We start from the raw sequence: 10,785 nt of genomic DNA on the forward strand, positions 1-10,785 counted from the left end.
TTCCCTGGTGCTATTTTTTTTTCCCATTATTGGTTTTCAGTACTTTTATACCTCTTAATAGTGACTCTGGGGGGATTTTATCAGTGGCAATCCTGTCTGGTCTGAATTTCAGGCTTGTCTCCAAAGAGCTATTTTATCTCTGCTTCAACAAGGCCTTAGGAGAAAGCAACAGTGAGGACAAATTTTTAGAGGCAGTATCATCTCCGGTTAAACATTTCCAGCCTCTCCTGCCTCAGGACAAATCAGATAAGCTCTCTTATCATCTCCACACCCCCCAACTAGCAGTCCTTTTAGCACAGGTTTTACATGGGAGTATGGAGGGGGATTCCATTCCCCCCACGCAGCTCCCACCTGGACAGAAAAGCCAAAGACCCAAGACCCAGACTCTGGATGACGAAGACACCACTCCACAGGGCCAGCTTACATCTGTATCCCTGCCACTTACCCCCCTCCCTGGGGGCTTATGGCCTCTGGCAATCTCTTTTATTACCCTGCAAGCCCAGCTATGCTTTTCAGAGAATGCTTACTTGGACTTCCCTTGTGGCTCAGAATCTACCTGCAAAGTGGGAGACCTGGGTTCCATCCCTGGGTTGGGAAGACCCCCCTGGAGAAGGGAAAGTCTACCCACTCCAGTATTCTGGTCTGGAGAATTCCATGGACTGCATAGTCCATGGGGTCACAAAGAGTCAGGCACAACTGAGCGACTTTCACTTTTCGAGAAGGAAATGGCAACCTACTCAAGTAACTCTTGCCTGGAAAATTCCATAGATGGAGGAGCCTGGTAGGCTACAGTCAATGGGATTGCAAAGAGTCATACAGGACTGAGCAACTTCACTTCTCTTATTAACTCCATCTAACATAAAATCTTCATATCACCTCATCTTAAATTTTAAAGGCAACCTCTAATTCTTTTTTTTAACACAGAAAAACTAAGAGAAAAATCGGTGACTGAAAGAGATATTCAGAAATAATCTAATTCATGTTCTAAGAGGATGGAAATAACTGACTTCCTATTTTCAAGAAACGCTATTCATTTTAAAGAAAGCTAAAATACCAAAAATAGAAATGTACTCTATTCCAAGCCTTGGCTTATTCATTGGCCATTTCAGATTCAATTTCTTTGCCTAAGGAAAAATAAATAAATAAATAAACCACTGACATGTTTTTGTGTTTCTCCAAAATAACAGTCTTTGGAAAAGTTAGGTACATAAATAGATCTAAATCTTCTCGCCTCATCAGTGAAGACAATACCCCACAAGGTTGGAATTAGGAACCCTGACTCCTCAAGACACACACAGGCCATTCAGACATGCATAGTTCTTCCTGCAGCAGACATGGGGCTCCCAGGGAGTGGGATCAATGGTTTCCCACTGCGTTCAGTTGAACCACAGCACATCCATGTTCCTGAGCATCTCTGAATACAGGTTCCGCTAAATATTGGTCAGGTGGGAACCACCCATTGACACCACATCACAACAGCACAGGTACCTTGATGGAGGAAAAGAATGTACGCCATGCAGTCTTACTGGGGAAAGGTATTTTTCTTGGTTTTTCAGTTTTTACACTATTGCAAATATTGCCTTTCTTAAGTTTCATTCTCTGTTTGTTGCTGGTGACACCGACAAGTAATTGATCTCTGTTGGGTGATTCCTGCCCACCCCCCCACCCCACTCCCCTGGCAACCTTGCCTGTTTCTACTAACACTGCATATTAAAAATTTTTTTCTACACATGTAAGCATATTGCCTATAGATCCTGTTCCTTTCTTTCCCATCTTTCTATCTTCAGCTTCACTTTTCTTCAGTGTTGGCACAGGGCAGGACCGCCAACACCATGCATGAGAGGAGTGTCAGCAAGCAGCCCATTCTTTCTCATCTCAAAGTGAAATACCTGGGTGTCTTGCTATTTAGTGTGATGCTCAGTATAGAGCTCCTAAAGTCACCCCTTTCATCAGGTTCTTGATTGTCTTCTTAGCTCAGTGTTGTTAAATTATGTTTTCCTAGAAATTGACTTATGTTGCTAAAAGTTGCAAAATCATTGCCACGTTGGATGAAAAAGGAAGTCTAGCATGTACAGTGCCGTGCAGCCCCCTCCCCTGGATCCTCCAGGTTCTAATAAACACCAAGGACACTGGTTGGCTGTTATTGAGCACAAGTTTTTCATGAAAACCACTCATCTTTTCAATGTCACCACATCTGTAGTGAAGTCCCATTTGACAATATTATTTTCCCTTTTCATGACCAATTTTGCTTGATATGTGTCACCATGACTTATCTTTTTTAAAAATGAAGCTCTGGTTTTGTTGAACTTCTCTGCGAGCTCCTCCTGCATTTACAGCGAGGGGATTCCTTCCTGCTGGGACAGCATTTGCTCATGGGCAGAAATGCCATGGACAGCGGAGCCTGGTGGGCTACAGTCCCAGGGGTTGCAAGAGTCAGACACTTAGCAACTAAAACACCACCACTGGTAAAATGTGACCCTTCCACAAGCCTTTTGCAAAGGCTCATCTTTGATGAAGGAACTTTGCAGTCAAGGAGTGCTGCCTCTAGGACAGGGCGATGGTGGCGGGAGGCAGGGACCTCTCACTAGGATAAGTGGTGACTCGGCCTCACCTGGTTCCTTTCTATAGTCAGCCACTGTGGACTACAGGCCAGGCTCTACAACACTGGCGGGGGTACAACAGAGAACCAGCGCTGGGGGGAAAAGTCCGCACTGTCGGTCACCAAAGTCAGGGGCAAGACTACACTTTATAATGTAATTTATTATATATCGTAACAGAAGCCCCAAGCTGAAAATTACCCGAGTGCCCCTCCAGAGTGACACGTGGAGAACATACAACACAGGGATGACCCACCACAGCCCCAGAGCACGAGCTGACCTCATGTTCACACGTAATGTCAAGTGGAGACCCAAAGAGCAACACGCGTGTGAATCCACTCCCCCACGAGCTCACCCGTGGGCAGAGGGACCCACGAGCTAAAGGTCAGGAGGGCAGTGACCCTCCGGGAGGGGCAACGGCTGAGGGGCACCAGGGGAGCTGCTGGGGGATCACATTTCTTGGTCTGCTGGTTAAACAGGGTGCTGCCCCACGGACCATTGCTAAGCTGTAGACACAACAGTGCGTTTTTCGATATTTGTATTTACCTTAGTGAAGAATTTTACTTGAGTAAGGACTTTCTGGTGGCTCAGATGGTATAAAGCGTCTGCCTACAATGCGAGAGACCCAGGTGGGTCGGGAAGATCTCCTGGAGAAGGAAATGGCAACCCACTCCAGTACTCTTGCCTGGATAATCCCATGGACGGAGGAATCTGGTAGGCTACAGTCCACGGGGTCGCAAAGAGTTGGACACGACTGAGTGACTTCACTTTAGTAAAGAGTTAATTGCATATAAATATATGTATGCCAACTTGGTAGGAGAATAAGTGCACGTGGCTCTGGAAGGAGCATCTTTGATGCCTGGCGGGTCTACACTGGCTCGGCCACTCCTGTACCACTCAGCTTGCTCACGTGCGCTGACCACGCAGCTCCCATGAGAGGGGAAGCGGACACAAGGTCCTGGCCGGCGGACACATCCTGCCTTAACTCCCCACAGCCCGCACTGTCCCTGGTGGCTTCTGACACCAGACTGTTCAGAACAAGGCTTGGGGCTTCCAACCTAAGAGGGAAGAAGTGGCTGGGACTGGCCATGGCTACTGCCACCCCATCCATGCCCCGACGTGTCATTGAGACTGCCGGTTCAGCGTCAGTCACCCGGTCACTCTCCTGTACTGACCCTTCCCCGATCACTGTGGTTACTACAAAATTCCCCACAGGATTATCTTTCTTTCTTATGACTACAATTGGTCTAGAATTCCCGGGGAAATGAAAACATACTCAACAGAAACAAAGTTACCTTTAATTCCTATGCAGGGTGAGTCTTAATTAAAAAGGAAATCGGTTTTGCTACAGTTGAGTTGAACCTTTTAACCACTGAATGAAAAGTGCCAGGAAAACGTACTACCTGGGCTGAGGGCCAGAACCTGATCTCTCACGGTTCTGCATGAAATGAGTGGGCCAGTTCCTCCCATCAGAAGGGGTCAGAGTCTAGGATCGACTCTTTCTCTGCCTAAAAGCAAAGGCAGGAGGAGACGAGGGCTGTGGACTCAGCCTGGAAGGGGCTACGGCCAGCCAGACCCCCTGCTCAAGCACCCCCCTCTCAGCTCCCATGCCCCTGCCTCGAGGACACACGGTCGGGGAAGTAGGAGGTTAGCCACATCAAGCCCTTGTGCTCCTTGGCCCCAGAGTCTGGCTAAAAGGAGCGGGGATGGAATGCCAGTTACCCTCCTGCCACTAAGGAACACTCTTGCTCACAAAGCACAAAATCCACCTCTTTTCGGAGGCAGCACATTGTTCAAACCAAAAAGAATGTTTTGGCCCCTGGTAAGGGCGCATCAATGATATGTTCAGCTGCCCCACGAGTGAGTCTAACTCCTCAGCTCAGCCGGGAGGTAAGGATGCTCATGGCGAATTCTCCTCCTGGAACAAGCACAGGCACCTGAGAAGGGCCCGGTCCAGCGAGGCCCACATGGGTGACAGACAGCAGAGAACAGGTGGCACTGAGGCCAATCTAACTGGCCTGCGGGTGAAGGTGCTGGGGGGGAGAGCAGACGCCCGAGCCCGCTGACAAGGGTCACTCCAGAGCCCTGGGCCCTGCTGACCAGAGGACGGCCCACATGCAGCAGCATGGCCACGAGTGACTATCAGTTCCCAGCAGTAGCCAGGCTGGAGGGAACCCCACCATCACTTGGCTTTGGAATTTTATTTTTCGTGTTTATATTTGATGCTCGAGGAATCCAGGCTACTTGAGGTGGAATCATAATACATTCACAGAACTCGCGCACTAGAAAATCACCTCTCCATTAGCCTGGCAGGACGGGTTATCTACCATGGGCTGCAGTTCTAGGCACCAGGACTGCCTGGGGAAACCAAGCAGACACATCCCTGCACTGGGAGAGCTTATGTTCTGGTGACAGAAATGACGTCAGTCACACATGCGACACATCAGGTGGTAATCGTGCAGAGAAGTGGGATGGCTCACGGGGCTGTCATTGCACAGACCTTAGGACAGTAGGTGGAGTGGCCACGTGCCCGTCTGGGAACCAGTTCCCCTGGGAGAACCACAGCGCATGTAAAGGCCCTGTGGCCAGAGCACACCCAGGAAACAGAGGGCAAAGGTGTGACCGGAGCAGAGGGTGGGGCCAGCAGTGAAGGAGAGGGAAGGCAGGGCCTTGGAGGGTCTTAATGCAGGGTGGCACGACCTGCCCTGGGAACAGACCAGAAGGCGAGGGTGAGGACAGAGCAGGAAGACCACCCAGAGCCAGTGACTTACGCCAGGTGATGAGGGTTCGCACCCAGCCAGCCTGGGGAGACAGGGTGAGTGGACGGAGCTGGTAGGTTTGCCGTCATGAAGGATACACGTATGAGAAAGCACGGAGTGAAGGATAAACCAAGGTGTGTGGCCTGGAAGATGGAGCCACCTGGACTAGTTTCATTTTACGTGAAACTGAAGCCCCGGGAAGACAAAGTCATGTCCAAGGTCACATCACTTACTCTGGGGATTAGAACCCTTCCCCCATCGCTCCAAGCTGCAGCTCAGGGGAGACCCTGGTGGATCGCTTAGGTCACAGGCAGATGCCCTCTGACTCCTCTGAGCTCCCAGAGGTGTGGGCAGACAGTGCCCCCAGGGACCCAAGCAAGGTATAGTGAGGGGTGGGGGCTGGGAAGAGAGCACAGGCCCTGCTCAGGGAGGCGACTGCAGTCCACGGCTGCCACCAAGAAACAAATCCAGTGGGCCCGGAAATCCCCAATGTCCCCAAGAGAGCTCCAAAATCTAGATTTTTAACAACAGCTTCTCCAATTTTAAAAGGTGGCTCAGTGGTTTAGCAGGATGGGGCTGGACAAACCTCATGTGTTGGCCAAGTCCCCTCCATGCGGGTGCGGCCCCAGCCAGGAACCAGTCTCAAGTCAGCCCGAAACACATTTGGTTCACTCACACCTCAGCCAGGGTCAGAGCACAACATTAAAGCCCTGAGACGAAGATGGTCTTTTATTCCAACTCTGAGGCCAGCAGATGATGTTCACGATCACAACAGCTAGCTGATCACTTCCAGCATGGCCTCTCCGACCAACACAAAGGCAGCTGCCGGTCACTCTGGGATCTCTGTTAACTGGGTTGAGGCTGCTCTGCGTGCAGTACTGACATGAGGCCACTCGCTCAGAAAAACTCTCTCCAAATACTAACCAATGATCCTTTCAAAGTTACATGGAATATAACAAAGTGTTGCCAATAGCCAGGGCACACCTGATGCCAGCAAGCAGGCAAACACCAGGACACTGGACCAGGCAGGGTTCGGAGACCGGCCGCTACTGCAGCCTTGCTAAAACAATCCAACATAGAAATTACAAAACCTTTATAAATTACAGTTGCTCTGAGTTGCTGAGCGGGTGGGAGAGACACATCACCCATGGCACTTAAGGGAAACAGGCCATGTGTGTCTGGCCTTTGGCCGTGGGAGTCGGCCTGCAGGTCTCAGGAAACTCACCTGAACTTTTGAGCCTAAGGAAACAGCCTCCAAGGAAGTCCCCAGGTTAATTTTCGGTAATGCCAAATGGCCCTCTTGCCCAGGCTCTCTGCCTTAGAATTAAATATTTACTTTCCCATATGCTTTCTGCCCAATATCTATTTTCCGTGTCTGTTACACCGGGCCATTCTGATGGTGCTACTTTTAGGCAGGAATCTCTCCAGAGCAGGACCCTGCTTCCTGCTTCTTGCCCTGAACATGCAATTTGTAAGGTGCACCCGAGTCAGTTCAAAAGTACTTTCTAAGGTGACATCTCAGTAGGGGGACATGCATGAATTGCCATTAGTCAACTGTTCCTGACCTACAGAATGGGCACTTCACAGGGTTCAAAGCAACAGTGTCTCTAAATGATCAGGAAAAGCAGAGGCATCAATGTTCAGGAGGGAGAAGGCAATGGCACCCCACTCCAGTACTCCTGCCTGGAAAATCCCACGGATGGAGGAGCCTGGGGGGCTACAGTCCATGGGGTCGTGAAGAGTTGGACACAACTGAGTGACTTCACTTTAACTTTTCACTTTCATGCATTGGAGAAGGAAATGGCAACCTACTCCAGTATTCTTGCCTGGAGAATCCCAGGGACAGGGGAGCCTGGTGGGCTGCCGTCTATGGGGTCGCACAGAGTCAGACACAACTGACGTGACTTAGCAGCAGCAGCAGCACCAGCAGCAATGTTCAGGGAACACTAGCCATCTCCAGACCAGCGCTGTTCAGGAGAACTCTCTGTGGCAAGGGAACGGAATGAAATCTGCGCTGACCACCACGTGGCACTGGGCACTGAAATGTGGCTTTGTGACTAAGACATGAACTTCTGTTCTATTAAAGTTTGAACACTTCTGTGTGGCTATCCTACTGGACAGTTCTAGACAGGAGCTTTTGCAGAAATGAGTGAGGTTCACTCGTCTGCAGTGTATGAAGGCCCGGCACACAGGAGATGGTGGAGAAAGATGTGAGATGAAAGCACAATCTTCGCACTCACTGCCATGCTTCACACTGACTCCCCACCTTCCTTCCACTGAAGCTCTTATTTCCAGATCGAGGTGCTCCCTTGGAGTGTGGAATTACAAAGTCTGTTGGTGAACATTCAGAAGGCTGTGCCCACATCACCCAGCAGCTGGGCAGCAGGAGCTAGCCTAATGACTGCCTGACCTGCTGGGCCTCCATATTCTTACCCACTGGATGGACACCCGAGATGGAGATCAAAGTTGTGAATCCGTTTCTAAACGGTTATCCTTAAAAATCAAGTTGGGCTGAGCTTCAGTTGTTCAGTGAGACAGCTGGAAAAAATGTACCAGATTGCTGGTCTGCCTCATTTCATCCACATTTATTCTGTTACGTTCAAAGTTAGTTGCTCAGTCATGTCTGACTCTTTGCAACCCCATGGGCTGTAGACCAGCAGGCTCCTCTGTCCATGGGATTTTCCAAGCAAGAATACTGGACTGGGTTGCCATGCCTTCCCAGCTACTAAGTAAACCAGTATTCCAATCAAATTGTTTGCATTCAACCACTTACATGAATTTGGTGCTGTATCATCACTATAGCCTATTGACCTAAGGCCCCCTTCAGCAAAGAGCATAACTGCTCAAATGTGACTCAATGATTCAGGATTTATTTAAAACTCTCCCATCACCAAAAAATATTCATGCACCAAAATACCAATCTAATCCCTTACTCTCTGTAGAGACGTTCAAAGGCAGACTCCTAACTCTGAAAGAGTTCTGTTACAGCACGTTACCTCTGGCTCTACACACAGGACACGGTTTCTAGTCCCAGAAACACCTTTCTCATTCCCCCCAACCCAATCTCAACTGGCCCAGAAACCTTGCACAGCTCCACCATCTGCCTCCAGCTTTCCTCCTTCACTTAAATAGAGAGGGATGTGGCATGTTTAGGACCTCAGAACTGAAAGCTTCTTCCTGGAAGGAACACGAACTGGCTGGCTGTAGCGGGGCTGACCTCTGGAGCGTTCACAAAGGAGTGAAGCTGTCACCAGAGAGCAGCTCACTGCAGGGTCACCAGGACTTCCCGGTGTCGGGTTAAATGGAAGTCAAGACAACCCAGCACAGAGGACAGCATCAGGGGACGCAAGGCGCTCCCCAGCCACGTGGGTCGTGAGTAAAGCACACAGCTGCCCTTCTGGAAAGGCTGGACCAAAGACCTGAGTATCTGGGGACATTCAACAGTCAAAAAGGTCTGATGAGCTCTCCAGCTGTCCCCAGCTCCAGAAAATGCCTGGACAGTTTCAGCACACCAGGCAAAACCTGGGAGGTTCCCAAGAGCCTGCAAAGTTTCATTTCCTTGGTGCTTCCTAGGCTGATGACCTCTGACCTCCAGGAGTTATTGCCAAACTGCCTTCCCTTTGCACAAGGTACCCGTATTTCCCAGCACCTACCAGGAGCCTGCCTGACCCCATTGTGAGTGGGTGGTTCTATCTCTAGGCCACAGATAAGGAAATCCGAGTTCAGAGAGGTTGAGAACCCTGAGCAGAGGGTCCGTAGCGTGGCAGGGGGTGGGACCCAGATTCTGGGACGTGGCAAGGCTGCGTCTGCAGCGGGCTGGCTGGAGGCAAACCCAGACCCCACCTCCCTCCTGGCCTCTGAACACCCTAGAAACTCACGCAACAGTAACCTCTCACACCTGTGGCCCACTCCCACGCGTTATGGGTCTCCACGTCTTCTCTCTCCAGCAGCCGCTCTTTCCGACGTGGACCTGCACCCCGGAGTTTAAACAGCCTGGCCGACTCTCCACGATGCGGGCTTGCGGAAGCCAACCCCTTGACCATGATACCAACCAAGCTACCGATTTTTATCTGTCATCTGGGGAGGGCTCCCCGAGGCTTCCCAGATGCTGCACTGGAAAGCGCGGACCCCATCCCGCCCTCCCCAGCCCAGAGCGAGGCTGGGTGCCCCGGGCAGGAGCCAGACCGGGTGCCAGCGCTGGGCGGCCGCGCCGGGGATGCGGCTTCCTCCGGGCCTGGCACTGCTGGCCCATTCATCGTCCCCGGCCAGGCGCCCTCGCGCCGGGTCCGCGCGGCCAGCCAGGAAAACGGCGCCCCCGGCCCCGCCGCCAGGGGGAGCAGAGAGTCGCCTGCCGCCCCTCCGGGAAGTTGCCACCGCGGCCCGCCGAGCGTCTGGTACTGGACGGTCCAGGTCCCCGCACGGCAGGCCACCCCCCCCAACCGCGGCCCCGGGCCCGCCCCGCCCCGTCGGCGCCGATCGGTCCCGCAGAGCCGGGGCCGCAGCCCGAAGTGGGCGCGCTCAGCCCCGGCCCCCATTCAATCCCGCCCCCTCTCCCCGCCGGCCTCCGCCGCCTTCCGCCCCCACCCCCCCCCCCCCCCCCAGCCCGGACTCCAGCCCGGCAACGTCATCCGGCCGCTTCCCGAAGCTTAACCCCTTCCTCCGCCAGCTGCGCGCCGCCCCGCCCCGCCGCCAACTTTCTTCGCCCAACTTCGCAGCGCGCGGGCCGGCCCGACGGCCAGGCGGAGACGGAGGGAGGGAGGGAGCGGCGGCCACGTCGCGCCGCGGGGCCGCGGCCGGTCCCGCCGACGGCGAGGACGTGGGGTCCACACCGCGGGCGCGCTCGGTCGACGCCCCCCGGCATGGGGTTCGGGTCCGGCACACGCCTCCCCCCCAACCCCGGGGCCCACCGGGACCCCCTCCCCGCCAAGGTCCGCGACCGCGGCGACGGCGGGCGGCACCGCCGCCGGGGGAGGGGCCGCCAAGGAGACGTGTCACTCCCGGCGCGGCCCGGCCCGGCCCGGCCCGGCCCCGGCGCCCCGACGGCCCGCCCGCGCGCCGCCGCTGCAGGGCCCGGCCAAGTTTCTTACCTGCAGCCGGAGACGCGGGAGGAAGAGCGAGAGGGCAGGAGCCGCAGCCGCCGCCGCCGCCGCGGAACCGGAGAGAGAGGTGCCGGCCAAGCCTCCGCCAAGAAGCCGCTCCCCAAGCAGCTGCAGGCGCCTCGATCCCGACGCTGCCCGCCCCGTCCGCCGTCCGCTCTGGCCGCTCGCTGGCTGCGTGCGCGCGTGTGGAGTCGTGGCACTTTCTGCCTCGGAGCTGGCGAACGGCCCCCTCCGCAGGGATCACCGCCTCCTGCCTTCCCCACCCGGGCCAGCCATTCATCGAGCCGCCTTTCCCCATTGGCTCGCACCCCGCCACTCCGCTGGCCGCTG

General features: G+C 53.8%; 1 protein-coding gene across 2 annotated transcripts in view; it reads right to left on the minus strand.

Moving 5' to 3' along the window:
• The window catches only part of RRBP1 (ribosome binding protein 1), a 46,797-nt gene extending 36,272 nt beyond the window's left edge, over nucleotides 1-10,525 (minus strand). For both annotated transcript variants that reach the window (XM_070472197.1, XM_070472196.1), the window contains exon 1: nucleotides 10,444-10,525. The gene's annotated coding sequence lies outside the window, so the exon portion shown is untranslated. The remainder of the gene's footprint in view (nucleotides 1-10,443) is intronic.
• Nucleotides 10,526-10,785: the final 260 nt, after the last annotated feature.

Source organism: Odocoileus virginianus, chromosome 9 (assembly GCF_023699985.2).
Source record: "Odocoileus virginianus isolate 20LAN1187 ecotype Illinois chromosome 9, Ovbor_1.2, whole genome shotgun sequence".
In the NCBI taxonomy this organism is placed as follows: Eukaryota; Metazoa; Chordata; class Mammalia; order Artiodactyla; family Cervidae; genus Odocoileus; species Odocoileus virginianus.